This window comes from Cryptomeria japonica, chromosome 4, assembly GCF_030272615.1.
Source record: "Cryptomeria japonica chromosome 4, Sugi_1.0, whole genome shotgun sequence".
Lineage (NCBI taxonomy): Eukaryota > Viridiplantae > Streptophyta > Pinopsida > Cupressales > Cupressaceae > Cryptomeria > Cryptomeria japonica.
In genome coordinates, this window is record NC_081408.1 from 50,392,486 (window position 1) to 50,419,277 (window position 26,792).

At 37.2% G+C, this 26,792-nt stretch overlaps 1 protein-coding gene across 2 annotated transcripts in view; it reads right to left on the reverse strand.

The window, feature by feature from the left end:
• The window catches only part of LOC131056797 (probable CDP-diacylglycerol--inositol 3-phosphatidyltransferase 2), a 107,006-nt gene extending 91,180 nt beyond the window's left edge, over positions 1-15,826 (reverse strand). Inside the window, exon 1 of one of the 2 annotated variants that reach the window (XM_057991068.1) lies at positions 15,634-15,826. The gene's annotated coding sequence lies outside the window, so the exon portion shown is untranslated. Of the gene's footprint in view, positions 1-15,072 lie in introns of both variants that reach the window. The other variant, XM_057991067.1, reaches the window with a different exon arrangement.
• Positions 15,827-26,792: the final 10,966 nt, after the last annotated feature.

Consider the following 26,792-nt stretch of genomic DNA (forward strand, 5'->3'; position numbering starts at 1 on the left):
ATGCAGCGACACTGCTTAGCCTCCCCAAATATCCGCAAGCAAAGAAGTTCACTACTTTCAAAATTTTATGAATAACATGGCCAAGAAGAAGTCAGAGGAGCATATGGACAAGAACCGGAAAAAATTAAGAAGAGAGGTATCCCTAAAAAAGGAACCAGAGGAATGAAGTGCATCCACTCCGTGGAGCTCCGAAAGACTACATGTAGGAGTATCACTTGCAAAATCCACTTAATTTGAAGGGAGCTCAAAAAGAGTTAAAAGAAAATTGCCAACCACAACACTACAAAGGGAGCCATTAGTGGAAAAGGCATCGAAAGCACTCCTACAAATGAGTGCAGAGAAGAAGAAAAGAAAGAAAGAAAGAAAGAAAAGGCACACAAGGAAACCTCTCTTGTGGAAGAAGAGAGTAAGGAAGAAGAAACACCGGCCAAAGAACAAGTAGAGTTGTTGTTGAATGAAGATCAAGTGTACAGTGGGCTATTCCAGAAGGTCTTGGAAAAGAAATTTGAAATTTATGATTATATAGCTGCACCCAATAAGGTAACCACTGAGAGGGCACCAGTTTGATACATGGTGGCTTCCAACACTTTGTTGGAGGATCTTACGGACAAACTCCCAACTCAATTGGTTATCGCATTAAAACTCAAAAGAGAATTGGCAGCACAAGAGGAAAAACTAGAAGAGGCATCAATTGTAGAGGTAAAACCCCGGGCTACTTAGGCCTAGAAGGAGAAGATAATGCAAATACAAACTAGGGAGTTGTGGTCAAAACAGAGATCGAATAAGCTCATGCAAGGAAAGCTACATATCACCAAATAGATCTAGGCAAAAATCACAGAAGCTGCCACAAAAGCTTACAAGGAGATTTGTGAGGAAGAAGCAAAATAGAAAAAGGCGTATTCTTCATAATCTAACTGGTGCAAGAGCACCTAGTTTTGAGTCCAGTTTCTACATTTTGGTGTGTTTGTTCATAGTTTGGTTTGGAGTGGTGAATAAGAGTCTTCTCTTAGGTCTTAATATGTTTTTGTAGTGCTTTGGTAGGTTGAATGTCCTTGGGACAATGCATTTGCTCAATTTTGGCTTGTAAGCCCTTGTAAGCCTAAAATGGCAAAATCTTGCATTTTGATGAAAAAAGCCTTGAATAGCCTTGTTTGGCATTGGGACATGTCAATGTTATGGTTTTTAGTCATCTTAGATGGTTTGGAGGAGAAAATTAAGCATGTAAGGCGAAAATGCACTTTTTGGCAAAAGTTGTCAAAGTTGCTTGACAACTTTTTGCAACGTTGAGCAACTTTTTGCATTTTTGTGCAAAGGGTTGGTCAGGGAACTGATGGAGAGTTAGTTAGGCCAAAAATGGCATACAAAAGCTTTGAGAATCAATGTAATGAGGTTGTTCAATGCCTGGAGTAGATTGGAATACATTTTGAGACCATTTTTTAAGTTATACATCGCATTTTGTCAAGAATTAGAGCAACAACCGTACTTAATGGATTGATTGCATTGTTGTACCTTGCTTGTTGTTTTGTACATGTTCTTGTAGTGCTCAGGAAGCAATTTGATTAGTTTATTTGCAGGTTTGAATTGAGTTTCCAATTTTGTAAGCTCTCGGCCTAAGTAAGGGTTTGAGAGGCCCAACACGGTTCCAACTTGAAGTCCTTTGAGTTCTTCTCAATAACCCTTGGGACTCGGGCCATGGAACCTTTGTACAGTGTATATAGCTTTTATTTTCCTTTGGAGGTCATTGAAAGGCCAATGAGCATCATTTCCTAGGTGAGCTCACTCATAGCCCGGTTAGGAAATGAATGAGATTATGCAAGTGTTTGCAGGAAAGAGCAGGGTTGGAGTTGCAGAGTGTTTGGGATGAACAAGTGATGTGTGGCAGAACATATGTGTGAATTTGGAGGTGTGGTAGATAAAGGAAGACATCTAACCTTTGGAAAAAGAACAAAACAAGCCTAAAACCACCTATAATAAGCATTTCTCGAGTTCCATACCTGTACGGTCAGGCTGAGATTCCTAAATTCAGAAGTTGGAAAGTACTTCCAAAAGGGTATCCTGATCAGCAAAGAGTTTGTGTGGGTCTTTGGACAAATTCGGAGAAAATCCACAAAAACCAGTTAGGTAGGGCTAATTGGGGCTCTAGGGCTACTAGGCCTAGAAAATAGGAAAAGGAAGGAGCGATGGGAAAAAGAATGAAACCCTCACTCTAAATCAATTGATAGACCTTGAAAAACATCCCAAATACCTACTACAACCTCTGCAAGCACTTGTTAGAGTTTTAGAGTGTAAGGTTGGATTTACCCTGGTGAATCTCAACCATGCTTGAACAATCAGTGAGCACATCTGGATTGGGAGCACTCCTAGAGAGCTTAGGTGTCTAAATTGATTAGAAGACAATATGAACAAAGCATGAAGCCCACTAGGACAACAACTGACTACCCTTAAACAAGGTATTAGCTCTCTTTGAGTAACCTCCCCATCACTAACCCCACAAACCACCAGGTCCCCTCTCCTCCACACACTTTTGACACACCTTCCTCCTCTACTACTTCCCTTACGCAGTACATCAAGGACTTTTTGGCCAAACAAAAGAAAATCCAGCCAATAGCCTTTCCGTAATTGTTCCAATGACCACTGGTTGGGTCCAATGTAGACCTTACAAATATCCCTCTATCCAAACATTTCAATTAGGGGTGTGTTGACGTGTATTTTGTACACTATCAAACACAGAATAAAATACCCAAGGGTACCTTATCCTCTCTTGAATAAAGCCTATGAATGCTGAAGATATCGCAAAAAGGATCAATCAGGATGACTTCAAGGTTCTTCGCTGTAGGATCTCTACGTGTGGATAAGCTCTCTATGGTATGATGTGATTTGCTGGAATCACAAGGGGACTTACACTTGTTGACCTAAACATTTGATTTGCTTTGAATATTGTTGGAACACAGGTTTTTACTAGCCTTGACTTGAAAAAAGGAAAAAAGGACGAGGGCGAGGAAAGGATCTAACTCTGATACTAAGAATGTAAGGGCAATGAATGATCTTTGATGAAATTCTAACTAAGTCTTGTTTTGACATCCCAGGATCATCTCCACAAGGTTGGCGCGATCTTCGAAGGAAAGCTTTTATGATGTTCAAATCATCACTGTAGGCATAGACACCATCAGGCTGATGCATATCAATGAAGAAGCGACAATTGAAGTTAAGCTTAAGCTGAATGATTCCAGTTGACTAAGCAAGGCAAGTCTGCAATCAACAAACTGCTAGTAGTATGGATGTACGAATTTCACCATCAATCAAACACATTTCTTCCACTCATCTAATAACATGAAATCAAATATGAGAAGTATAGAGACCATGCAAATTGTCGAATCGACCCATAAATTTCACCATTTCTTCAATGAAGTTTTACAAGTCTTTTACAACATCTTGGCAACAATCTTTGCCTTCTCTCTCTACTCTACTCTAATTGCTATTCTATCAACTAACTACTCACTCTCTAACTACTCTCTATTCACTAACTCTTTTCTAATTGCTTCCAACTCTTTTCTCCTTTACAAATGAAGAGTCGGGGCTTATATAGTGCCCACAATACAATTCGATGGCTAAGATCAATTTGAGATCAATGGCCAGGATTCAACAATGAAAACCCTAATTAGGGTTTGTTACAACCATTACATAACATTTAATGCTTGACCAATGATAAAATTGTATCCTTAGGACACATGTCTTCTCTGGAAAAATCGACCAATGGATAGCTAGGGTAGGTACATCGAAGTTTGTGCCACCTTCCATGAGTTAGGTACATTGAATCTGGACATGCTGAGGTGGACCACACCGACTAGAGAAGTGATGACTGGGATGCCACCTCGTCTGACACTTGGTTGATGCCAATTTGGTAATGTTGAGAAATTAGCTTTAATTAACTCTTTTGGAACTATTTGCTTCTTCAACGAACCCTTTGCTCTGACTTCTTTTGTCTTTGATTTGCAGGATGATGATGTATCTCGCCTTGGAATGCTGGATTGGAAGAAGTTATTCCTAATGATGCCGAATCGAAGAAGGCCGTCCTTGTCGATGCTTGACTGGAGGAGGTCGCCCTTATCCTTGCTTGATCTTCTTGGAGGAGACCGTCCTTGATCTGGCTTGATTTTCCAACTCCGGGATCTCCATTTGATGCCTACACAAAATATTAAAGTTAGTCTTTTGAGCATCAAACCTCAAAGAATGAAATTTAAGACCTTTCAAAGGTAAAACTTAAGATATTAATTTGAAAAAAGTCATGATAAATCAAGAACTATACATTTTCAAATTAATCATGAATGGAAATTGGATTTTCAAGACTTAGAGTTTACAAAATTGCAATGGGATCATAATAAGTCTTGAATGAGATCTTCAAAAAAGTAATTCTTCATACCTTCCCTTGAGTACTTAAGTACAAAACCTTGAAAAATGAAGGAAGAAGACCGGATTTCGTTGGGCAAGACTTATAGCCCTCCCTTGGATGAAGTACGCCTCCTTTAGCCTTCAAAGAGCTTCACCTTCCACTAGCTTCTCCAAAATCTGGAAATTCACCTTCAAACTTGCTTAATTTCACCTTCAATCTTCTGGATTTCGCTCCTCAAAATATGCTCTTCAAGTTCGCATGAGAGATAATGCAAGAATGATTTGAATTTGCTAAAGAACCTCTCCCATTATATAGAGCGCTTACCTTGATTCTTCTTGAGGCCGACCTAGCAATTAAGCCTTAAAATAAAATAAAAAACCACCAAGAAGAAGGCCGACTTGATAAATAAAGACAAAATAATGCCTTGTGCGCTCAACCTTTAATCTTTTAATTATTTAAATTAATTTTAATACCTCTAAGATGTTTATTTTGATTATTTCAAGGTACAAAATTAATTTATTAAATTGAAATGCCTTTAATTTAATGTGAATTTGATTTAATCTTCCAAAGGCTTTGAGGTGAGTAAATTTGGTGAATTTTTAAGAATATCACGCTCAAATAATGTAAAAATGAAGGATATCACTAATCTCGCCCTGGACCCTTGGCAAGGGTTAGGAGCGATTTTTCAATCTAGACCTTGCATACCTCCCTCCTTTTTTTCGCCCAAAACTTCATCTAGACATTTAAATGGCATTTTTAATTGAAGTTTTGAATTTGATTTCATTTGATCTTTAGGAGAAAAGTGTATTTAGGTTTGTTTGTTTTTTCACCCTGGACCCTCAAAGAGGGTCAAGAGCGATTTTTCAATTTTGCTCTTAATCCTTCATCTTTTAATTGTCAATTCTCCTTGTGGGGTAAGCAATGATCTCCTTTACTCGTTCCATGCATGCTTGATTTGCTTTTGCAATGCAAAATAGGGGCTTCAAAGATTTTCGCTCTGGGCCTCCAGTGAGGGTCAGGAGCGACTTTTGCAATTTAGGCTAGGATCATCAAGTTTTGGAGGTAAATCCTTGTTCATCACGTTTTGGAGGACCCTCTCTACCTTAGCACAACCTTGCCTTAGCACAAACTTGGGAGGAAAATGTTGGTTTTGTGATTTTCGCCCTGGACCTTCAGTGAGGGTCAGGAGCGATTTTGAGTCTTTTGCACAAATTCTTGATCACTTCAACTTCAAATTACCCTCAAGGCATAGAATATCATTCTTCACTCCCTTTTGAGTCTTGGAAACAAAATACCATCTCGAAATACAAGGGAAGTGAGAACTCTTGGAAATTTCGCCTTGGAATTTGATTTTCCCTATTGTCATCAAAATTTGCACTCTCAGCATCTCAATTCCACTTCAAGGCATTTCAAACACCGTTTCTAACTTGTGCCTAGGCTTAGCTTTGCTCAATTTTGGAGAAAAAGGTTGGATATTAGGTTTTTCGCCCTGGGCCTTCAGTGAGGGTCAGGAGCGATTTTGAATATTCAAGCTTATCCATCTTTTGTTAGCCCTCCAAATTATCTTCAACGGGCAAAACACACCCTTCCTCATTCATTTCAATCATAAAATCGCTTTGTCCTTGCAAGAAAATTGTGCCTTTGAAATTTTCGCTTTGGACCTTCAGTGAAGGCCAGGAGCGATTTTTGTCTTTGTTGCCCAAAATTCACCATTTTTCAAACTTTCAAACTTTCAAATGCATCCAGTAACGTCCAATCTTCTCTCCGAAAAACCCTGCACAAAATGAGTTAGCCAAAATTAGCGAGAAATAAACTTGAACAACATTTTCGCCCTGGACCCTCAACAAGGGTCAGGAGTGAAATTTACAATCTAGGCTAAATTGCTCAATCTTTTAGTTTCAAACCACTTCACAGGGCAAGGTAAGATCATTTTCAAGGCCAGGAACAAGGTTTCAAATTCAAACGTGTTGGCATATGATGTCTACAATGAATTTCGCTCTGGACCCTCAGAGAGGGTTAGGAGCGAAATTGCCTTCCTTGGCCAAAATTCATAATTTTCTTCAAGGTGTTCAATCAATTCCAAAGTCCAAACAAAATGCTTTGCAAATCAAAATTTGGTCGAATAAGGCCAGGAATGAGTCCTAGGTTGATTTTCGCCTTGGACCCTCTGGAAGGGTCAGGGGCGAGATTCGCATTGGACCTCTTGAGAGGGTCAGGAGCGAAATCCGCTCTGGATCCTCAGCAAGGGACAGGAGCGAAATTTGACTTTTTTGAATTCTCCGACAGGATAATTTTATGGAATATAACATTTAAGTATAAGTGAAATGTCACTTATACTTTAAGTTATATTCCATACATACTTTCAGGATGTTTGAGAGTGATTTCAGACCTCCATGAGTTATATTGCAAAATCTAGTTTTTGGAGGTTTTTCAGTTTCCAGACGTAGTCAAATTTCAGGATCAAGACATTCAGACTTAGCCAAAATTTCAAGATCAGAACATCACTCAAGCCGGACTTGCTATCCATGTGATCCCCTTGGCGACACTCAAAATGCAAAGGCTAACAGACAAAACCCTAAAAGACCTAGAAAACAAACCCTGAAAAGCAAAAAAGTAGGGGTCCCCATTTGCAATGGGGCGATGTGTGAAATGGTCACAACAAGGTGCCATTACACCAAACAGCAAGTGAAGAAAATTTGAAACAGAATGTAGAAAGGTCAAAGCAATTGGAGGACATTATGAAGGACATCCAAAATAAATGCCCTCACCTACATGGGGATTCTTCTCAACCCCTTGAGGCACAAATTAAGATATCGGTGGATGGGGTGCTCCAGGAGACACAACTGTAGAAGATCACCATGCGAAAAAACATACTTGCAAAGCTACAAAAATGGATGAAGAAAGGAAGAGGTGTGCCACCGCCTATGAAACCTTGGAAGCCCACATCAACACATTAAAAAGCACAGAAGGAGACATCAATGCCTTGTATCAATTTTGTCTTTAGTGGCTCATTATCACAACACATATTAAGATCATATGGACATACCCGTACTCATACCCACTGTCATTGTATTATATGTGTGTGTACAGACATACTCATACTGTACCCAAGGTAAAAAAAGGTGTCGTACCCGTGTACCTGAACCCTTATCTCATACCCACACCCATACTCGAATCAGTAACTTAGCATTCTTGAAATAAACTATTCTTCTTGAAATTTTATTTATCCAAAACAATTTCCAAATTCAAAATTTATTTAAAATAAATTACAGCTAAATATAATTAAATAAATTCAAGAAGAAACCTCTATAAATTCCTGATTTTATTGATGACAACTGGATTTGGAGTTCTTGTGATGTACGGCTCCTCCCTAGTGTTGGTACGGATCCCACCATACCCTACCGATCTTCAAAGAGAAGGCATGTGATTTCCTTATCCTCTTTTACCTCTCACATCCTTTTCCCTTTGACTAATTTCTAATTCCAAAAGCTGTTATTTCTTTATGGAATACCAGATAAGACAAAAGATGAGGTTAATGAAGATAAAATAAAACCAAAATATCAATCGATCCCTTTTCCTCCTTCGAGTGATGGCTGCAGCATGTGTTACAGCAGCTGCACCCTGAAACTTATGTATTTTATTCTTTCAAATCTCCGTACCAATCAATCATTGGCTGTGTCCACTTTATCCCACCAGCTCCTTAATATTGCAGATTTGTTTGTCTTTCCCTCAGTCCATGTAATACCCTACTGATCGCCACTTTGTCTTATTGACTACAAAATTAAACCCAACACATACCACTATATGTGCTTTGACTTATTCTTTTATTCATTGTTTATGTAAGTGATAAGTTGCAACTTTTTTACTTCGTTGCTAATTAACTTTTCAAATATGGATTTATAAATCATTTCTCAATTGTGGGTTCAAGTTCAAGATTGGTAGTTCAGCAATTTTTTCCTCGGGTTCAATTATACTAGGTTTGACATTACCATATTATAAACCATTCATGGGGCTTGGAGGGTTCAATCCTCAATTTCTTTATGTAGCAAAGAAAAATGGCTCCCCGCCCCTTCCAATTTCATCAACATGAACTTTGATGGGGCATCTAGAGGTAATCCTAGTCTTCTGCGCATAGGATGCATCATTTGAGACAGCTCATGAAAGTTAGTTTGTGTTGCTTGATTAAAGCATTCCCAAAGGACCAATAATGAGGTAGAAGCTCATTTTGCCACCCTTGGAATCCATTTGGCTCTGTTGATGTGTCTTTTGTACACAACCAAACACAGAATAAAATACCTAAAGGTACCTTATCCTCTCTTGAATAAAGCTTCCCCGAATTCTAAAGATCTCGTAGAATGATCAATCGGAGTAGCTCCAAGGTTCTAATTGTAGGTTCTCTACGTGTGGATAAGCTCTTGGGGTATGATGTGATTTTGCTGGAATCACAAGGGGACTTACACTCGATGACCTGAGCATCTGATTTGTTTTGGATATTACTGGAACGTGGAATTTCACTGACCCTTCATTTTGAAAAAGGAAAAAAGGATAAGGGTTGAAACGGGATCTATTTCTAACACTAAGAATGTAAGAGCAATGGATGACCTTTGATGAAAATCTAACTAAGTCTTGCTTTGACATGCTAGGATCATCTCCACAAGGTTAATGCGATCTTCTAAGGAGAGCTTTATGATGTTCAGATCACCGCTACAAGCATAGATACCATCAGGTTGATGCATATCAATGAAGAAGCGATAATTGAAGTTAAGCTTAAGCTGAATGATTCCAGTTGACTACACAAGGCAAGTTTGCAATCAACAAACTGCTAGTAGTATGGATATACAAATTTCACCATCGATCATACACATTTCTTCCACTCATCTAATAACATGAAATCAAATTTGAGAAGTATAGAGACCATGCAAATTGTTGAATCGACAAATAGAATTCACCATTTCTTCAATGAAGTTTACGTCTTTTGCAACAATGTCTTGGCAACAATCTTTGCCTTCTCTTTCTACTCTACTCTAAAATGCTACGAATTATTGACTATTCTCTCTAACTATTTCCTATTCTCTGACTATTAACTATTAACCCTTACAAATGAGGAGCCAGGGCTTTATATAGAGAACCCTTTACAAATAGTTGGCTCTGATTGACTTAGAATCGATGGCTAGGATTACAGGATGGAAACCCTAATTAGGGTTTGTTACAACAAACTTCCTTAGCCAATTAGAAAATTACATTCCAGGAGTGAGGACCAATAGGAAGCGGGGGTAGGTACACCAAAGTTTGCATCGTCCCTGATGAGTCAGGCACATTGAATCTGGACATGCTGAGGTGGACCAATCTGACTGGAGGAGCAGTGACCGGGATGCCACCTTATCTGACGTTTGTGCCTTGGTTGATCTTCCTTCGTCCTTGATGTACTTTGATGAACAGCGTACCTCCTTGACTCCCATATGCTTGATGAGGCTTTCTTATTGTCAAGTCTTCCTTCTCTGGTAGCATATCTCGCCTTGAAGTGTTGGTAAGGTCATTCCTCTCTGTCATCATGTGGTTCCTTTGTAACTAGGTAGAATGCGGATTCCAATTGCCTTAAGGCAACATTGGAATCCGCCAAGGGCTCGGCCCTTCTCTCCCTTCTCACACGCCACTCTTAGGGCTGGGCCTTTCTCCTCCCACACGCCACTCTTAGGGTTGGGCCCTCTCTCTCACGCCAACATAAAATAGGGCAGACCCTATCCTCACGCCACTTGATGTGGCTTTATAAAAACATGCTAAGGAATAATAATAAATAAAATAAAGGTTATTTTATGCTAAGCCGACTTTAGAGGTTTATACCTAGAGGAAGATATATATATGAGTTCATCAAATGAAGTAAATACATTTTTTTCATATCACACATACAATGCAATCTGCTCTGCTCCTATATGTGATCTGCCCTCCTACACTTGGCAAATCTGCTCCTTGGTGAACTGCAAGAACATTTAGCTACATGCTGCTTCAGCCTATCGAAGTTATCTTCTGCTGGTGGATGTCTTGATCATCTACAACTAGGGCATCACTCTACATCACCTTGGCAACTTGCTGTTTGGACAGCAATCAGAGATAAGTGTTGTAATCAGAATATTGTATTTAAGGCATAATCAGATCTGAGGATCTTACTTGCTGGGTTTTTCCTCCTAGGAGGTTTTCCCAGGGTACCTGTGTGTTGTGTGTTCATTTTGTTCATTTCTTAACTTTTACTTAATTCTGGAAATTCCTAAGTACTAACAGCAATTCATATAATCAGGAAATTAAGTCAAATTCCTATTTTCTAAGTATTGAATTAATCTAAAAGACTAAAATCAACATTGAGGCTAGCTTGCAGATCCTCGAACACTTGAAGTCTTCCAATGCTTCAAAACATCTTGAGTCCTCCTTTATGCATCTGGGACGTCCTTGATGGTGATGGGCTTAGAATAGGCCGTCCTTGACCTGGCCTGATTTTCTTCCACCTGCAAAACAAACCAAAAGATGATTAAGTACACATGATATATTTATCTCACATAGCATTTTCTTCCTTAAATCATCAACAAAAAGGCATTAGAATGAAATTCGCTCAAGATCCTCCCCAGGGACAGGCCCTATAAGAATTTCGCTCTGGACCCTTTGGAAGGGTCAGGAACGAAATTTGCATTTTAGCTCAAATTTCATCATCTCCTTGCCTTGAACTTTTCTTGACCTTTGAATCGCTTTCTCTTGAAGACATCATTGATTTGACCTCCAAAAAGACCAAAAAAGAGGATTTCGCTTTGGACCTTGGCCAAGGACAGGACCTATAAGGAATTTCACTCTAGACCCTTTGGAAGTGTCAGGAGCGAAATTCACATTTTAGGACAAATTCTATCATTTCTCTACTCCAAAATGCCTTCCAAGGCAAGCATACACTAGTCTTCTCTCCACGAAGGCCTGGGAATCCATCTCTTAATCTCAATCGTGAGCAAATTAGGTGATTTTGGGAATTTCGCTCTGGACCCTTTGGAAGGGTCAGGAGCGAAATTCAAGATTTGCTTGATTTCCTTCACCTAGATCTATCCTTCTCGCTTTCTATACTTGGACTCTCATCTTTGGATCCTTCCCCTATGAAGACAACACTTTGTTTGACCTCAAAATGGAATGAAAGGAGAATTTCACTAAGAACCATGGCCAGGGACAGGACCTATTTAGGATTTGGCCTTGGACCCTTTGGAAGGGTTAGGAGCGAAATCCTTGTCCTAGCTCAAAATCTTCGTTTTTGGTGGCCAAAATCCATCCACGGGCAATCCTAGGGGCATCTCCCAACTTCTCTCACCTTGGTCTAGGCTTGGCTTGGCACAAATTTTGGAAGATAGAATAGGTTTTAGGATTTTCACTCTGGACCCTTTGGAAGGGACAGGAGCGAAATCCTTGCTCTTGAACTTATTCCTTCATTCTTCCATTTCAATTCACCTCAAAGGCCAAGAAAACGTTACTTCATTCCTATCTAGGCCATAAGAACCAAAAGTTTGATTTGTTTTGAAGGGGAAATAGGTGATCTTAGGAATTTCGCTCTGAACCCTTTGGAAGGGTCAGGAGCAAAATCCTAGTTTTTGCTTAATTCCTTCACATTTGTTGATTATTAGCAACCCAAAGTTATGCCCAAGGACATCTCCAATCCTAATTCACCTTGACCTACACTAGACTTGGCACAAAACTGAGAGAAAAGAGTGGTTTTGTGAAATTTCGCTCTCAACCCTTTAGAAGGGTCAGGAGCGAAATTCCAACTCTAGACTTGACTCTTCATCTTTTCAACTCCAATCTTCTCTGGAAGGCAAAAATGCATCACTCTTTACCCAAGGAACAAGGTTTGTAGCCTAAGCAAGGGAGCAAATGAGGTTTATAAAGAATTTTGCTCTGGACCCTTTGGAAGGGTCAGGGGCGAAATTCATCCTTTAGGCAAAATCTTCATCTTTCAATGCTTTCAACCACTTCTCAAGGCAAGAACATATCAATCCACCTTCCGACATGCCTTAGAAACCAACACTTGGCCAAAACTAGGAAGGAAATGAGAGCTATGGGGATTTTCGCTCTAGACCCTTTGGAAGGGTCAAGGCGCAAAATTGTCATTCTTGTTTAATTTTCCACTTCATTCATCCAATTCTTCCTCAAATGTGATCAGTTCAACTTCCTTTCACCCTAATCAAGGCAATCCACCATCAAACTAGCTCCAAACAAGGCCAACCTAGGGCTTAAGGCAAAAAGAAGGTCAAATGGAGGATTTCGCTCTAGACCCTTTAGAAGTGTCAGGAGTGAAATTCTCCTTCCAGGTTGATTTCCATCATTTTATTGCTTCAAACCTTCTCTCCAAGGCAAATATGCATCCAAGTCCCCCAAATCATTCCTTAGAAGCTCCAAACTCGGTCAAGTTAAAGAGCAAAATAGAGAAAAAATGAATTTCACTCTGGACCCTTTGGAAGGGTCCGGAGCAAAATTCTTGTCTTGGTCAAAACTCCTTCACTCTTTCACATTCTGTCACTTCAAAAGGCAAAGATTCGTCATTTACCCCCACCATGTCCAAGGAACAAGACTTTTAGTGAAAACAACAGGGAAAAAGGTCTCTTCTAAGCATTTCGCTTTGGACCCTTTGGAAGGGTCAGGAGCGAAATTCACCTTAGGCTATAATCCTGACTTCATCTTTCACATTTCTTCATTCCAAATAGGTGTCTTGCCTTCACTCAAGCCTAGGAATGAGCTAGTTCATGACTTTGGGCAATGTAGAGTGTCTTATAAAGGAATTCGCTCTGGACCCTTTGGAAGGGTCAGGAGCGAAATTCCTATTCTAAGCTCAATTCACCTTCAAACTGACTTGACTTTGTCTTAGACTTGATCCTAGATCTATTTCCTTCCATATCCTTGCAAATTTGCTCGACCATTCGATGATTTAGGTGAAGAAATTAGGTCCTTTGTGAAATTTCGCTCTGGACCCTTTGGAAGGGTCAAGAGCGAAATTGAAATTCGCTCTGGACCCTTTGGAAGGGTCAAGAGCGAAATTGAAATTCGCTCTGGACCCTTTGGAAGGGTCAAGAGCAAAATTTGACATTTTAGCCTCTCCATCAGGATTCATATATGGAATATAACATTTAAGTATAAGTTCTTATACTTTAAGTTATATTCCATATATACTATCAAGATGTTTGAGAGTGGTTTCGGACCTCCAGGAGTTATAATGCAAAATCTCGTTTTTGGAGGATTCTTCAATTTTCCATACTTAGTCAAATTTTAGGATTAGGATGACATTCCAGACTTAGCCAAATTTCAGGACATTTGAGGATCAGGATGACATTCTAGACTTCTCAAGGTGGATTTGCTCTGCCCTTGATGTAAAGGATGGGACCTAGGAGGACATTATGCATTCAACCAAGGTTTGATTTAGCAACTTGAAGGGCGACCAGATAGTACACAAAAAGCACCCTAGGAATGATCTAAATTACCCCTAATCACTCAATTGACCTGACCTCTTGAGGAGATCCACCTGACTCAAGCAGGGCCTGCTACCCTAATGAGCCCCCTGGCAACCCTTCAAATGCTAAAGGTCAATAGACAAGAACCTAAAAGACCTAAAAAGCAAACCCTAGAAAGCAGAATGTAGGGGTCCCCATTTGCAATGGGGCGATGTGTAAATATGTCACAACAGGCTCCAAGGTTTGGGTTCTCCAAGATTTACCTTGAAAGTGATTCGATGGTTATTTTGAATGCTTTCCAAAATAATGGTTCTCTGAATTGGAAACTAGACAACATTCTCAAGTTGGTTTGGCCCTTCTCGAAATCATTGGATGTATTTTTTCTGCACACAACAATAGTGATGCTAATTAAGCAACTAGCTATCTAGCAACTTCACAATCAATTCAATGGTTCACAATGCCTTTGGCTCAAGTATTGATAGTTGGTATTTTGGATTCCCTTTAGGGAATATCTTTCCCATTTATTTGGCTGATGTGGAAACTTATGTGCTCCCTCGGTTTTCTTTTGTATTGTCGTCTTTCTTTGATTGGTGGATTTGACAAGAATTTTTATTTGATAACCGCAGTTTGGAGTTTTCAAATCCCTACAATGGATTTTGATGATAATTACATCAATTTTCATAAGTTTTTCTTCATAGCCCTTCAAAATGCTTGAGCTGTCATAATTGAACTATGTGCCTAACACCCTTTCGCACACTTTGCATATGACGTGGGGTACTCATTTTGTCAAGTGAGAGGTGGCATGGGGAGTTAAAACAATGAACCGTTTGTATTTTCACATCTTATTATCTCTTAGCATGAGATGGCATCTTTGAGACCTAATTTTTTCCTCTCTGCTAATAAGAGAGAAATATCCTTTCAAGGGATTATTAATGATATTAGGCTGGGAAAGATTTTCACCTTCAAGAATGGAGAGGTGTTGAATATGTAAAATCCCTTACTAATTTTTTCAAAAACGTGCAATATGTTTCCAAATGATTTTGACAAAAGGTTTGCACGAAGTTAAAAGCTCAAAATACTTGCAGACAGAATGACAGATTTTTCCCATGACACAAATGATATTCAAAAACAGAAATTTTAAGATTAAATCTGTTTGCAATGAAATCCAGGAGATTACTAGAGAAAAGTATTTGCTGCATACAAAACATGCATATTATGCACCTTAAAATCCACGCCAAACTCTTATGTTTGTCAACAGGGGAACTCAAATTCCATACAGTTCGACCCTCCAGCAAAGTCCACGCTTCTCCTTGTGTTCTCACAACAAACATGCATGAGAATCCCTCAAGTACAAGAAGCTTCGGCTCACGCCAAGGCCCATGAATCTATGTCAAGAATAAGGCTTGTGTTCAAGGAAGATAGCAACCGATCGCCAAGATAGAAGCCACGCCCAAAAGATGAAGCCGTGCTAGGGAGACTCCCACATGCAAAGAGGATTCCCACGCCAATATGGGAGGCTTGCTCTATATTTTGCAAATTTCAGATTAAGAACTAATCACATGATACTGCTGTCCAAAATATTGCAGGTTTACAAAGCACAGCGAGCTCACGCCAATACAAAATACAAGCCCTAAGACAGGAGCTTCCGCCCCAAAAACTATTCCAATATTACTAATGAATACCACGATTTGCAGCAGTAAACCTTGCCACGCTACAGCAATATGAGACTCAAAGGGATCGCGCCAATATAGAAGTATTTCAACGCATAGATACGATACTCACTGCCAATGATGTATGCGTCCAAACAAGGGACCCCAATGAATACCACGATTTGCAGCAGTAAACCTTGCCACGCTACAGCAATATGAGACTCAAAGGGATCGCGCCAATATAGAAGTATTTCAACGCATAGATACGAGACTCACTGCCAATGATGTATGTGTCCAAACAAGGGACCCCAATGTAGAAGACTCACTCTCGAGTTAGAGTAGGAATAATTTAAATAAAAGTAAACTTGTAACATGGGAAAAGCATTTTATTACTCTCTTGAATGTCTCATTTTGTGATAAAAAACAACATGGAAAGGGTTGTTAATGTTTGTCACGGTCTGTTGGACAATTTGAAGTTTTTTCGTTTAGATCAAATCAAGGAGATTGAGGAGATTGAGGGAGTAAGAAAATTGAAGAGGAAGAGCAAGAGCTAGTCAGTTTTGTTATTCATCTAAAGAGATTCTATCAATAGGAGCTGGTAGTTGAGGAAGTCATGAAGGATATCTAGTTATTTTATATTTTGGTCTTTGCTCTTTTTTTGTTGTTTAGTTGGTGTCTTGTTGTCTACCTATGGTGGGTTGTTTTTTGTGTTGTTGGTGTATGACTAAGTCTAGTGGAACCCTACAACTTTTCCTAGCTCTCTATTCTATTTTTCCCTTCCTCAAAAAATTGCCTATGTGTTAAATCATTTGTTCCTAGCAAGCATCCTTAAACCCTAGGCCCTACAATCCATTTCATTGGTGACTTGTTGTGATCGATCACCTGCCTTTAAGTTATGACTTTGAGTCTTTACTAGTATTTGTTTACCGACCTCCTTACCTAGATATCAACTTTTCCCACCTAGTTTTAATTTTTCCCAAGTCCATAGTCTTTTGATCAGGGTTATGTGATGACGACACGTGGCGGTTGGGTGCACACCCATGGGCTGTCGAGATCAGTGTTATGTCATAGCCATGTCACTATGTGATGGCAACACATATCCAACAAACCCTACCTATTCACAAGGTAGAGTTTACCTCTCATCCAGCTCAACATCATTTGATTGGTTGTGTTGCCTTGTGGTGTCATAAATGTTAGAGTTTACTCAACTTTGTGGTACTTCATAATTATGCCATGTGCATTGAGCCCCCTTTAGTCGACCAAGCCAAGCAAAGTCTTATCGTGGCCTTGTAGTGTCAAAACTATGGGACCCTTTTTCTTATGCATGAGTGCAAAATGAAGACATGTGGCTCTAACTGTCTTCCATTGTGTAAAGTGTCATCCCATATGGCATTCTCAAATTGGTCCAAGTATTTTCAAAGCATGTGCATGTTTTTCAAATCTAAATTGACTAATTGGGATGATTGATCTAGTTGTGATCAACAAAAATCAACAACTCAAAACTTGAAAACAACTAATTCCAAAATGTTGTGTTCAAGCATGCAAGCAATAATGGTGAAGTGACTGATATTGGTCAAACTTTTGGCCATTTGAGCAAAATAAATATGTCACCAGGACTATCTCAATGACTACTTTCAATTACAATTAGAATTTTCAAATCATTTGAGCTAATTGTGAAGTTTGCAAGTGACTCAGGGTTTTCTACAAAGCAATGAGTGAGTGATCATTTTGTGCCTAAATTTTCTCAAGTTCAATAAATTTCATATTTGTGAGCCTATAATTACTACTAGAATCTAAATTTGTTGAAGAATTGGGTAGAATTGAATAGAATTGCTAATCCCTAACTATGGTTGAAACCCTAAGTCTTTGTTAAGTACATAAATATGAGTCAATCAATTAAACAACCTTCCACCTCAAGGAGAAGGCTAGATGAAGACCTTCTGATACAATTTCCTAGATCATCAATTAGACCTATGAATGTGTGTGGTCTAGGATGCTCTACAAACAAATTAATTGAATAATTGGGAGGTTGTAGAGATGTAGATTATCTACCAAACATTTACTAGTCTTTGTTCGAACATTGGTACAAAAAGAGGCAAGCTCATTTTCCTCTTTGTAATGCTTGGGTTCTAGACTCGGGGAAGTTGTTGGTTCCCAATGTCTTTGTGGATGTTGACTTTATCAAAGCAATTGCTAGAAGGTACGATGTGTCAATAAGGAGAGTATTGGCGGGAAATGGAAATGAGAGTATATGTTTTTCAAAAGAATTCATTTCCAATGGTTTTGATCTCAACCTACCAACTAGTAAAGCCATACATTTTCAAGATTTTAAGGAGAAGTATCAAACCCATAATATTGCATACAAATGTGTATATCTCTAGGCACAAAGTGAAAGGCTCAAACAAAAATCCCATCAAGATTTCACAACTTGAGAAGGAACCTTTTAGTTTGGAGACTTTTGAAGATTATTTTATTAACATATCACACTTCATGTCAAGTGATTGGTGAGGATGTTGAATTGAGGATACATATTCACCTCATGTGCATGGTTGTTGATGTCTAAGAGTCATGGTTAATAGTGAACATGATTATGCTACATATCTTCCAAAGAAGATGCATAAACATATGGTGGTCATCAAGGCCAATGAAAAGAAATTTGATTTTAGGTGGTACTCTTTGTTGTGCCATATGATTTTGCATGCAAGAAGGGGTCTATGACATAATAACTTTCAACTAAGAGAAGTTGATGATCGCAATGTTCCTCTCATTCAATTATAGCATATATTTGTGACAAGAAATATGATAGTTATAATTTTGTCATTGTTGAACGGATTGTGAGAAGACTCCTAAATATTTTTGGAGAAGAATATACTAGGATACTTAAGGAAATCATGGATTTATTGAGGCTTGTAGAGATGACCCCATTCTTGGGATTTCATACAACTGGGGTGATTGGTTTTTTCATACTTATACCACATCCTTTAAAATATATGGGTGCCTAGTGAGTCCTCATATTTTTCCTAGGTTTGTTCCTAAGAGACTTGCTTGTCTTGAAATTATCTAGCAACTCAATGAGTTAGATAAGGCACTCCTGAGATGAAAAAATTAGGGATCTCTCTTCCCAACTTCTCTTAGATATTTTGGCTTCTTAGTACCAATATAAGAATGGCTTAGAGAAAATATGCCTAAATTTTCAATTATATAGGATGAGCCTTGAGTGCACAAGGATTTTTTATCCCAAAGAGTTCATAAATCAATTAAGAGCAGACATCAAAAGGCATGCTTTTCTACATCAAGTTTTGTTTGATGAATATGTCACCAAGAACTACCTTACAATTGATGGTGTGAGTGAGAAAAGGATAAAATGGATAGGAATAATCAAGGGTGAGGAGCAAAAGAAGAAGTTATTTCCGTGTCTCCTTTGGAAAGGAAAAAGATCCAATTTGAGAATTCAGAGGATGTTAGCCCATGTAGATTCATTGAATCCTCTTGAGGAGGATAGACTTGAGTATAAAAGGAATCCTACTACCCCTATGAGGTCCTACATCAAAGTAGGAAGTGAAGAGCTTCAAGATCAACCTGCTAAGAGATAAAAGGTCATTGATTTTGAGGAGAAGGGAAAAGCAATTAAGATTGATGGGATTGAAGATGAACCAGAAAATGTTATAGAGCAAGAGATCCTGCAGCCTGTTTCTTCACTAACAAGAGTTTTGGTACCCATCATTACTACTCTAACTCACATTCAACTATATGTGAAACCCTTGCCTAAAACCAAAAGATGCATTATTCAGGTCTCCTTAGTCATTAAGAAGAACACAAAGGATTTATCTTAGTCAGCTATCATCGAGACAATTATTGGGAGAAAGGTTACAGAAAACCAAATTAGAGAATGGATCACAAAAAAATGGGAAAACATGGTGGAAATCAGTTTTTTACCTTAACATTTCTTTATAGTCAAATTCAATTCAGAGTTAGAAAGGGATAAAGTTTAAATTCAAATCCCTATTGATTTTGTGGGAACTTGATCTTCATATAAAAATAGACACAAAACTTCAATCTACCAATCAAGCACCCCTCCAAAAGGGCCTTTTGGATTAAACTTTATAATCTCCCCACATAATATTGGTATGGGGAATGCTTATAGAAAATCAGTGCTAGGTTAGGGATCATTTTAGATATCGATGCAAGATCAAATGGTTCAACCCTTTTTGTAAAAATGAATTCAATATCAATTACTCCTATCCCAAAGAAAATACATCTCACCTTGAATCAAGGGGAGAATGGACCCAAGATATTTAAATTGAAGAGTAAAGATTATAGTGTCTTTGATGTGGTAGCAGAAAACATTTTGAGTCTTAGTGCCCCATGTTTACACCATAAATATGGAGACCTAAACAACAAAAGGTAGAAAATCATGTTCAAACCCCAAATACCTAGGAATTAATAGCTATTATGGAGATGGAGATGACAGAAAAATCCAATGATTTATGCAACACTAATTCTCAACCTCAAACTTTTGAATACTTGTCAAATAGGGTCGAAGGATCTCTCGGTAGTAAGGAAGAGAACGTGAAAATCTCATCCCTTGTTATGGAATCTATGAAAAAACTACAGAACCAATTATTGCTATTATGTTTTTCACCCCAAGCATAATTCAATGGCAACTCTAGAACTAAACACCTTGAGTCTTAAAGAGAAGAGGGTAATATCCTTTTAACTAGAGGTTAAATACTTAGATTCAAATTGTGATATTCTTTATTTGGATCAAGTGGTCTTTGCGGATGTTGTTGATACATCAGATTTAAGGCGCATAATTCAGACAACTAACAAGATCACTGATAAGGGACCTTTCAAGAGAATGAAGGGAAGGAAGTCAAACAAGAAAAAGAAGAAGAAATATTGGAGAGGGAGCATACATCTATCAAAGCCTGTATGCTCATATTTAGATCCAAGGGAGGAAACACCTCCCTTGAAAAACAATGAAGATACTAACATGGAATTTCAAGGGCCTTAATGCCCCTAACAAAAAGTGCATGATCAAGTGTCATATACAAGTTAGCTCAAATGAAAACATATTATTACAAGAAACCAAGTTAGATAGGAACAATTTGGACTTATTCAAATTACATTTCAAAGGTTGGACAAGAGATTTTATGGAAGCCAATGGGACTTCTAGTGGAATTGGGATCTTGTGGCATCTAAACAAGGTGCAAGTTGAAGTACAATCACTGCTAAGATGCACTATAGAAAGTTAAGGTAAGTAGCTTAAACTCTCAATTGAAATTTTTTCTTTTTAATATATGTGGCTCGATAAAACAAAGTTAAAAATGAAGGTATGGAATGAATTGTGCCTCGAGCTATCAAAAATTATAGATAAATGTATCCTCGGTGGATATCTTAACACAATTTTGGATCTCAAATAGAAATCAAGTGGGGGTAGCATATATCACAATCCCAAAAAGATTTCTTAAATTTTGTCAACAAAAACTTATTGATTGATTGTGAATCAAATAATGGAAGCTATACCTAGAACAATCATAGGAGTGGTTTTACCAACATTGCAAAATGTTTGGATCATTTTCTATTATCAATGTAATGGTTTAATGAACCTTCACTACCACAATCTCAAATTTTCCCCATCCTAATATCTGATCATTTTCCTATGGAGTTGGATACCTTTGAAACATTGGAAAAACCTAAATCCCAATTTCAATTTGAAAAAATGTGGTTCAGATAGGGTCTTAGCCCTATGATGAAAACATGGTGGGAAGATTGCCTACTTGACATAGGATCAAAGATGTTTACTTTTTACAAGAAGCTAACTAATAACAAAAATTAAAAATATGGAATAAAATGGTCTTTCACATCTTTTTGGAGAAAGCGAGAATCGAAGCAAAGCTTAAAGCAATTAGCGAAGATGTGATGAGACACAAGATGACACAACTTGAATTTACAAAAAAAAAAAAAAAAACTAATGGTGAAATACTAGGAAGTCTTGGCTCAAGAGGAAATTTATTGGAGGGCAAAATCCTAAGAAGTCTGATTAGAATTAAAATATTTTCACAACTCAACCAAAATTAAACAAGCTCAAATATAATTTCAAGGATAAATACTGAGAAAAATACACTCACATTCAATCGACAAGAAATTTGAATGGTTGGGGTTAATTTCTTTGCGGTGATAGGGAAGCTGACTTGTTAAGGAATGACTTCCAAATTCACATTCCTAAGATAATTTTGGATGAGGAAAATAAGCTATTGTTTCAACTAACAACCCTAGAGGAGGTAAAAATGGTAATGTTGACCTTCATTTGGACAAAGCATTGGGTCCACACAACTTCTTGGCTTTTGTCTTTTATTATTATTGGGATTCCATGGGAGAAGAGATGTGGGGGTTGGTTGAATAATCAAGAAAAAATAAAAACATTCTAAAGGACCTCAACAACACTAACATCACTCTTATACAAAAAAAGAGTGAGTGTTCCACCTATGCTAAATGTCGACCAATATCATTATTTAATAGAATCTCCAAGGTGATCACCAAATCTATGACAAATAGGATCAAACATATACTTCCAAAATTTATCTTGTAGGAACAAAGAGGATTCATTCTTGGAAGGAATATTGTAGATAGAATAATCATGATCCACGAGATCCTCCACTTAGTAATCAAATCAAATCTTAAAGGAATGTTATTAAAACTAGACATAAGCAATGCTTATGACTGATTAAAATAGAGATTTTTACTTAAGATTATGGAAAGATTTGGGTTTGGAAAATATTGGAATGATTGCATTTTCAGTTGCATCTCAACTCTGATATATTTTTTCGTGATTAATGGGTCCCCATGTGGTTTTTGCCATAGTAGTAGAGGGTTAAAGACCACTCTAGTTGTGGAAAATGTTTAACACACCAAATAGCTAAGAGGGGGGTGAATCAACATATAATAAAAACTTGATTCAGATTTAATCATTATCTTTTCATTCATTTAATCCACCATATGTGTGAAAATAAATAATTGAAACCACTAAACCAAACACACATGAACACTAAGAATTTTACTTGCAAAAACCAAACAAGGAAAAACCACGATGAGAATCAAACTCACAATATATATAAAATTGATTATAGAGTTTAGGCCAAAGGCCAAGGAGCTCACTTCTTCAAAAGATGACTTGTAGGCTAAGGATTACAACCTTGGGACAAGGTACGATAATTACTTGCACACACTGAAGATCACTAATTCAGGGTGAGATATAATTCTTCTAATATACTAATCTCAATAAGATTGAACTATTAAAACAGAATCTACCAAAATGTTGATGACAATTCCCAATTCTATACACATTTGAAATAGTTTTCATATTTTATATTCTACACATTTGAACCTCTAAACTTTATCACAATGACTTCACACATGATACACACCTTATCATTCATCAAAACAATAATTTTATCCTTAATATATCAACTACAACCTCAATAACATCAACTAGGTTGTTCTAATAAGACGTAATGTGTTCAATCAAAACCATAAACCCAAAAACAATCTCCAAGATAAATGCGGAAAGAAAATGAAACCTATGAAGGATCACACCATGTTGACACACCTTCCAAATACTCCCAAAATAGCTACCATGTAACCACACACTACCATATGGACCAGAACCACATAAGTCATCCTTAAAAGATAAAACAATTAACTCATACCAATACAACAAAACTAAATCTCAATTTAGACCACCAACAAGACTTTCAAACAACCAAAGAAGCAACATAAAATATCCAGGAACTTGAGTCAACCATCTACAATACTTCACCAACTGCAAGCTAAGGGATGCAGTGCATTCCTCCACACCATTGTACTACCACTATGTCAATTGAAACTTAGACTTAATTAAATCCAACTATAGATCACCTATTCTTCTAAAATAGAGATATAACAAGAATGTACATCCACAAAAACTGCTCTAAAATTGCATAACTATATGAGGTATATCCACTATGTACCGAACCAAATTGTATGAAAAATTGTTCACAAAAGAAGTCACACATGACTAAAACATCATATCGGTATACAAAAAGCACCATGCCTTCAAATGTACAACACTTGAACATTTAAAATATGAAGAATATGAACTCACAACTAGTATATTTTATTTGCATAATCATTTGATACACATTTGTCATAGATGAATCAAAAAGCCAAATAAATATATTGCTCACTGATTCTCTGAGACACAACTCTAGATCATGAAGATCACCAAAAGAGCTTTGGAAACATCATAAAACAATATGTTATGATATTTAACAAGCCTTCAAGTGAGTTTCATATATTTGCACACCTTCAAATCCAACCAACATTCACTGCACTATATCAGACTGTGCCTGAGTACACAAGTTATAGACCCGCACCGACAAGATGACATCACTAGTTTGCAAGAATTATTACCATAATTTTGGAACCTTCACTAGACATCATACTATGTATCCTAGAGAATCCTTCAATGAGTCTTCATGCACTTGCATGACAACTAAATGAGCACATAGTTACTGTGTCGACTTGAATTTCATCTTCAGAATACTACCTGCAACATGTTAGCTTCACAAAATACAAAGGAAATGCTACAAGAAATCCAAACTCAACCAATGAAACTATATGAAATGAATATTAAAATAAAAACACTATTATTACCTTCATGATTTAAGTCTCATTATGTCCTAACTCCACTGTTCCTAGTTGCAGATGATTTGCTCTCAGACAAGCACTTGTAGCTTCCAAGATGGCATATGAAGAATGGACTGATAATTGATAGTTAATTGATACTATGATATGCAATGCAAATGATTTAAAGCTAAATGACTATGCTAAATGAGAAATGCTAAATTGCTAAATTGCTTTAAGATAAAAACTCATAGATGCATAAGTTTTCACAAATTTTTAACTTGAAGACTAACTCTTTCTCAACTCAAACTCCTACTTTTATAGATTTTAAGAGGATAAGATGATGTTTCTTGAGATCAACGGTCATGATCAGATCTGCAAATTTGGATGGTTGTGAACAAAGGTGAAGGTTGAGAGAAAGGGGGAAGGAGAAGACAAGTGTCACTCATCTCACCTTGATTGGGTTGTTGACTAAGGGAATCTAGGGATGGTTGGAGAAGATTTAGGCATGAGAGGACAAATGGACTCAAGTCCTTCCTAAAATGTAGGGATGTTGGAGAGAACATAGAAGAAGGTTAAGAAATATGTGTATGCACACAATATTTCATGTATTTTGAAAGTTGGAGATAAGTGGCTAATAAATGATTTTATTTTATTAATTTTGTTGAATTAATTTAGCCACATGATGGATGAGTTGGCAAAGGAAAGATGAAGTGGAGATGGAAGAATGAGTTGGAAAAGGGATTAAATAATTTATTTAATATTTGAGACTATAGGATAGAAGAATAACCATTAAATATTAGATATTTAATTAATTGATTAGAGGAAAAGGACAAATGAATTAATTAATTAAATATTTAATTAAATTAATTAATAGAAGGACATGAAAAGAATTAAATAAATTAATCTTTTCAAATTAACTATTTAATAGAAGAATAAATATTAAATAAATATAAAATATTTATTTAATCGCTCATAGCCATTTTTATGTGTATACATTTTGCCCCTCTTTGAAATGATGTTGAGACAACATTGTTTCAAAGATTAAATCAAGTCTTGATAATGCGCCTAATGAAGATAAAAATCCTGATTGTGTGCCTCCTCATGAGATTGATCATGAAATTGTTTGAAAATTTTGGATAAACGATTGATCTCACGATAATTGAAAAGGTATTTCAATTAAATGTATTTGCGAAAAATAAATAAAATTGTCCCACTTAAAAGCATTAATTACCCTTTCAAATGGTAATTATAAAATTAGCCTAGGTTAATTTTATCCTCATTTGCATCCTTGTCAGCTTTTTGGAGTGAAAAGAATTATCTTGCTAAGCTGGCAAAATGGTGATTCCGTTTGAGAACCATCGATTTGAGCGCGTACGACAATATCAATGACCTCTTGAGTATGGTTATCCGATATGTACCTTATCCCAAGCTTGTTTGCAACTTTTCGTACCAATTTTCTTGCTTTTCGGCACATTTCATGGTTTGTTTTTAATTTTTCAATTTTCAATTTTGCGTGTTAGCACTTTTGCTTCGTATGTTTGTGCTTTGGTTAATTTAGTGCTTGCAAATGTTTGGTTAGGATATATGTTTATAATGTTATCACTTTTAAATATTTCCCGCTTTTGTTCCACGTGTTCATGCATGTGTGAAAAGGGTTAGCGCTTTTAACTGTTTTAACGCTTTTGACTTGTTGGTTAGCGCATATGTTGAAAAGGTTAGCGCTTTTAAATGATTTAGAACCTGTGGTTAATAGAATAGCGCTTTTGTCTTGAAGAATAGCACATTTGTTTTAGATAAATTTGTTTGATTTTATCCATGTTAAAATTCATTTAGATGATTTGATTTAGACATTTTGATGCCCAAATGTGATTGATAGGTATTCAATTTATGTCTCGATTGATAGAAATTTTGATAATGTTGATTGATAGGATAAACAATTAATTGATTTGATTGATAAATTAGCTCTAAGAGACTGATTCGATTTCTGATGAAGAGTATAAAAGAGTTTAATTGAACTCATTGATTGATAGAAAACCATGTTTGATAGTTTTAGGCTGATTTGATAGCCTGATTTGCTTGGTTGAAGAGATTAATCAATTGTTGATGTGATAGATTAGTGATCGATTTGATTTGATAAATAGATGATTGATATAGATCAAATTCTCTTGTTAAACAGGAGAAACTCGATATTCTCCAGTGTCGGGAGAAATTCTCGGTCATGCGCCATTTAGTGCCAGAGCTTACGCAGGTTGAGATTAGACATATAGATGCCTGCAGATTATGCCATTTGTTATACATGCCTGATATTATTGATAATAGGGGAGTGTTGACTGTATTAGCAAAGAGATGATATAGTGAGCATAACACTTTCCACCTGCCCACTGGTGAGATTAGTGTGACACTCGAGGATGTCTACAGGATTATTCACATCCCCGTGACTGATGAGTTAGTCCAGTATGATTTTTCAGGATCTTGGAGGGATAGAGGCTTGTAGAGCCGTATTTGGTAATGAGATCATTTCCAGAGGAGAGATTCAATAGGAGGATATGATCATGTACTACGAGACTCTCCTAGTGATTCTTGCAAGTTTGATTGGCGGATTCATCTATCCAAATAGGAGATCTT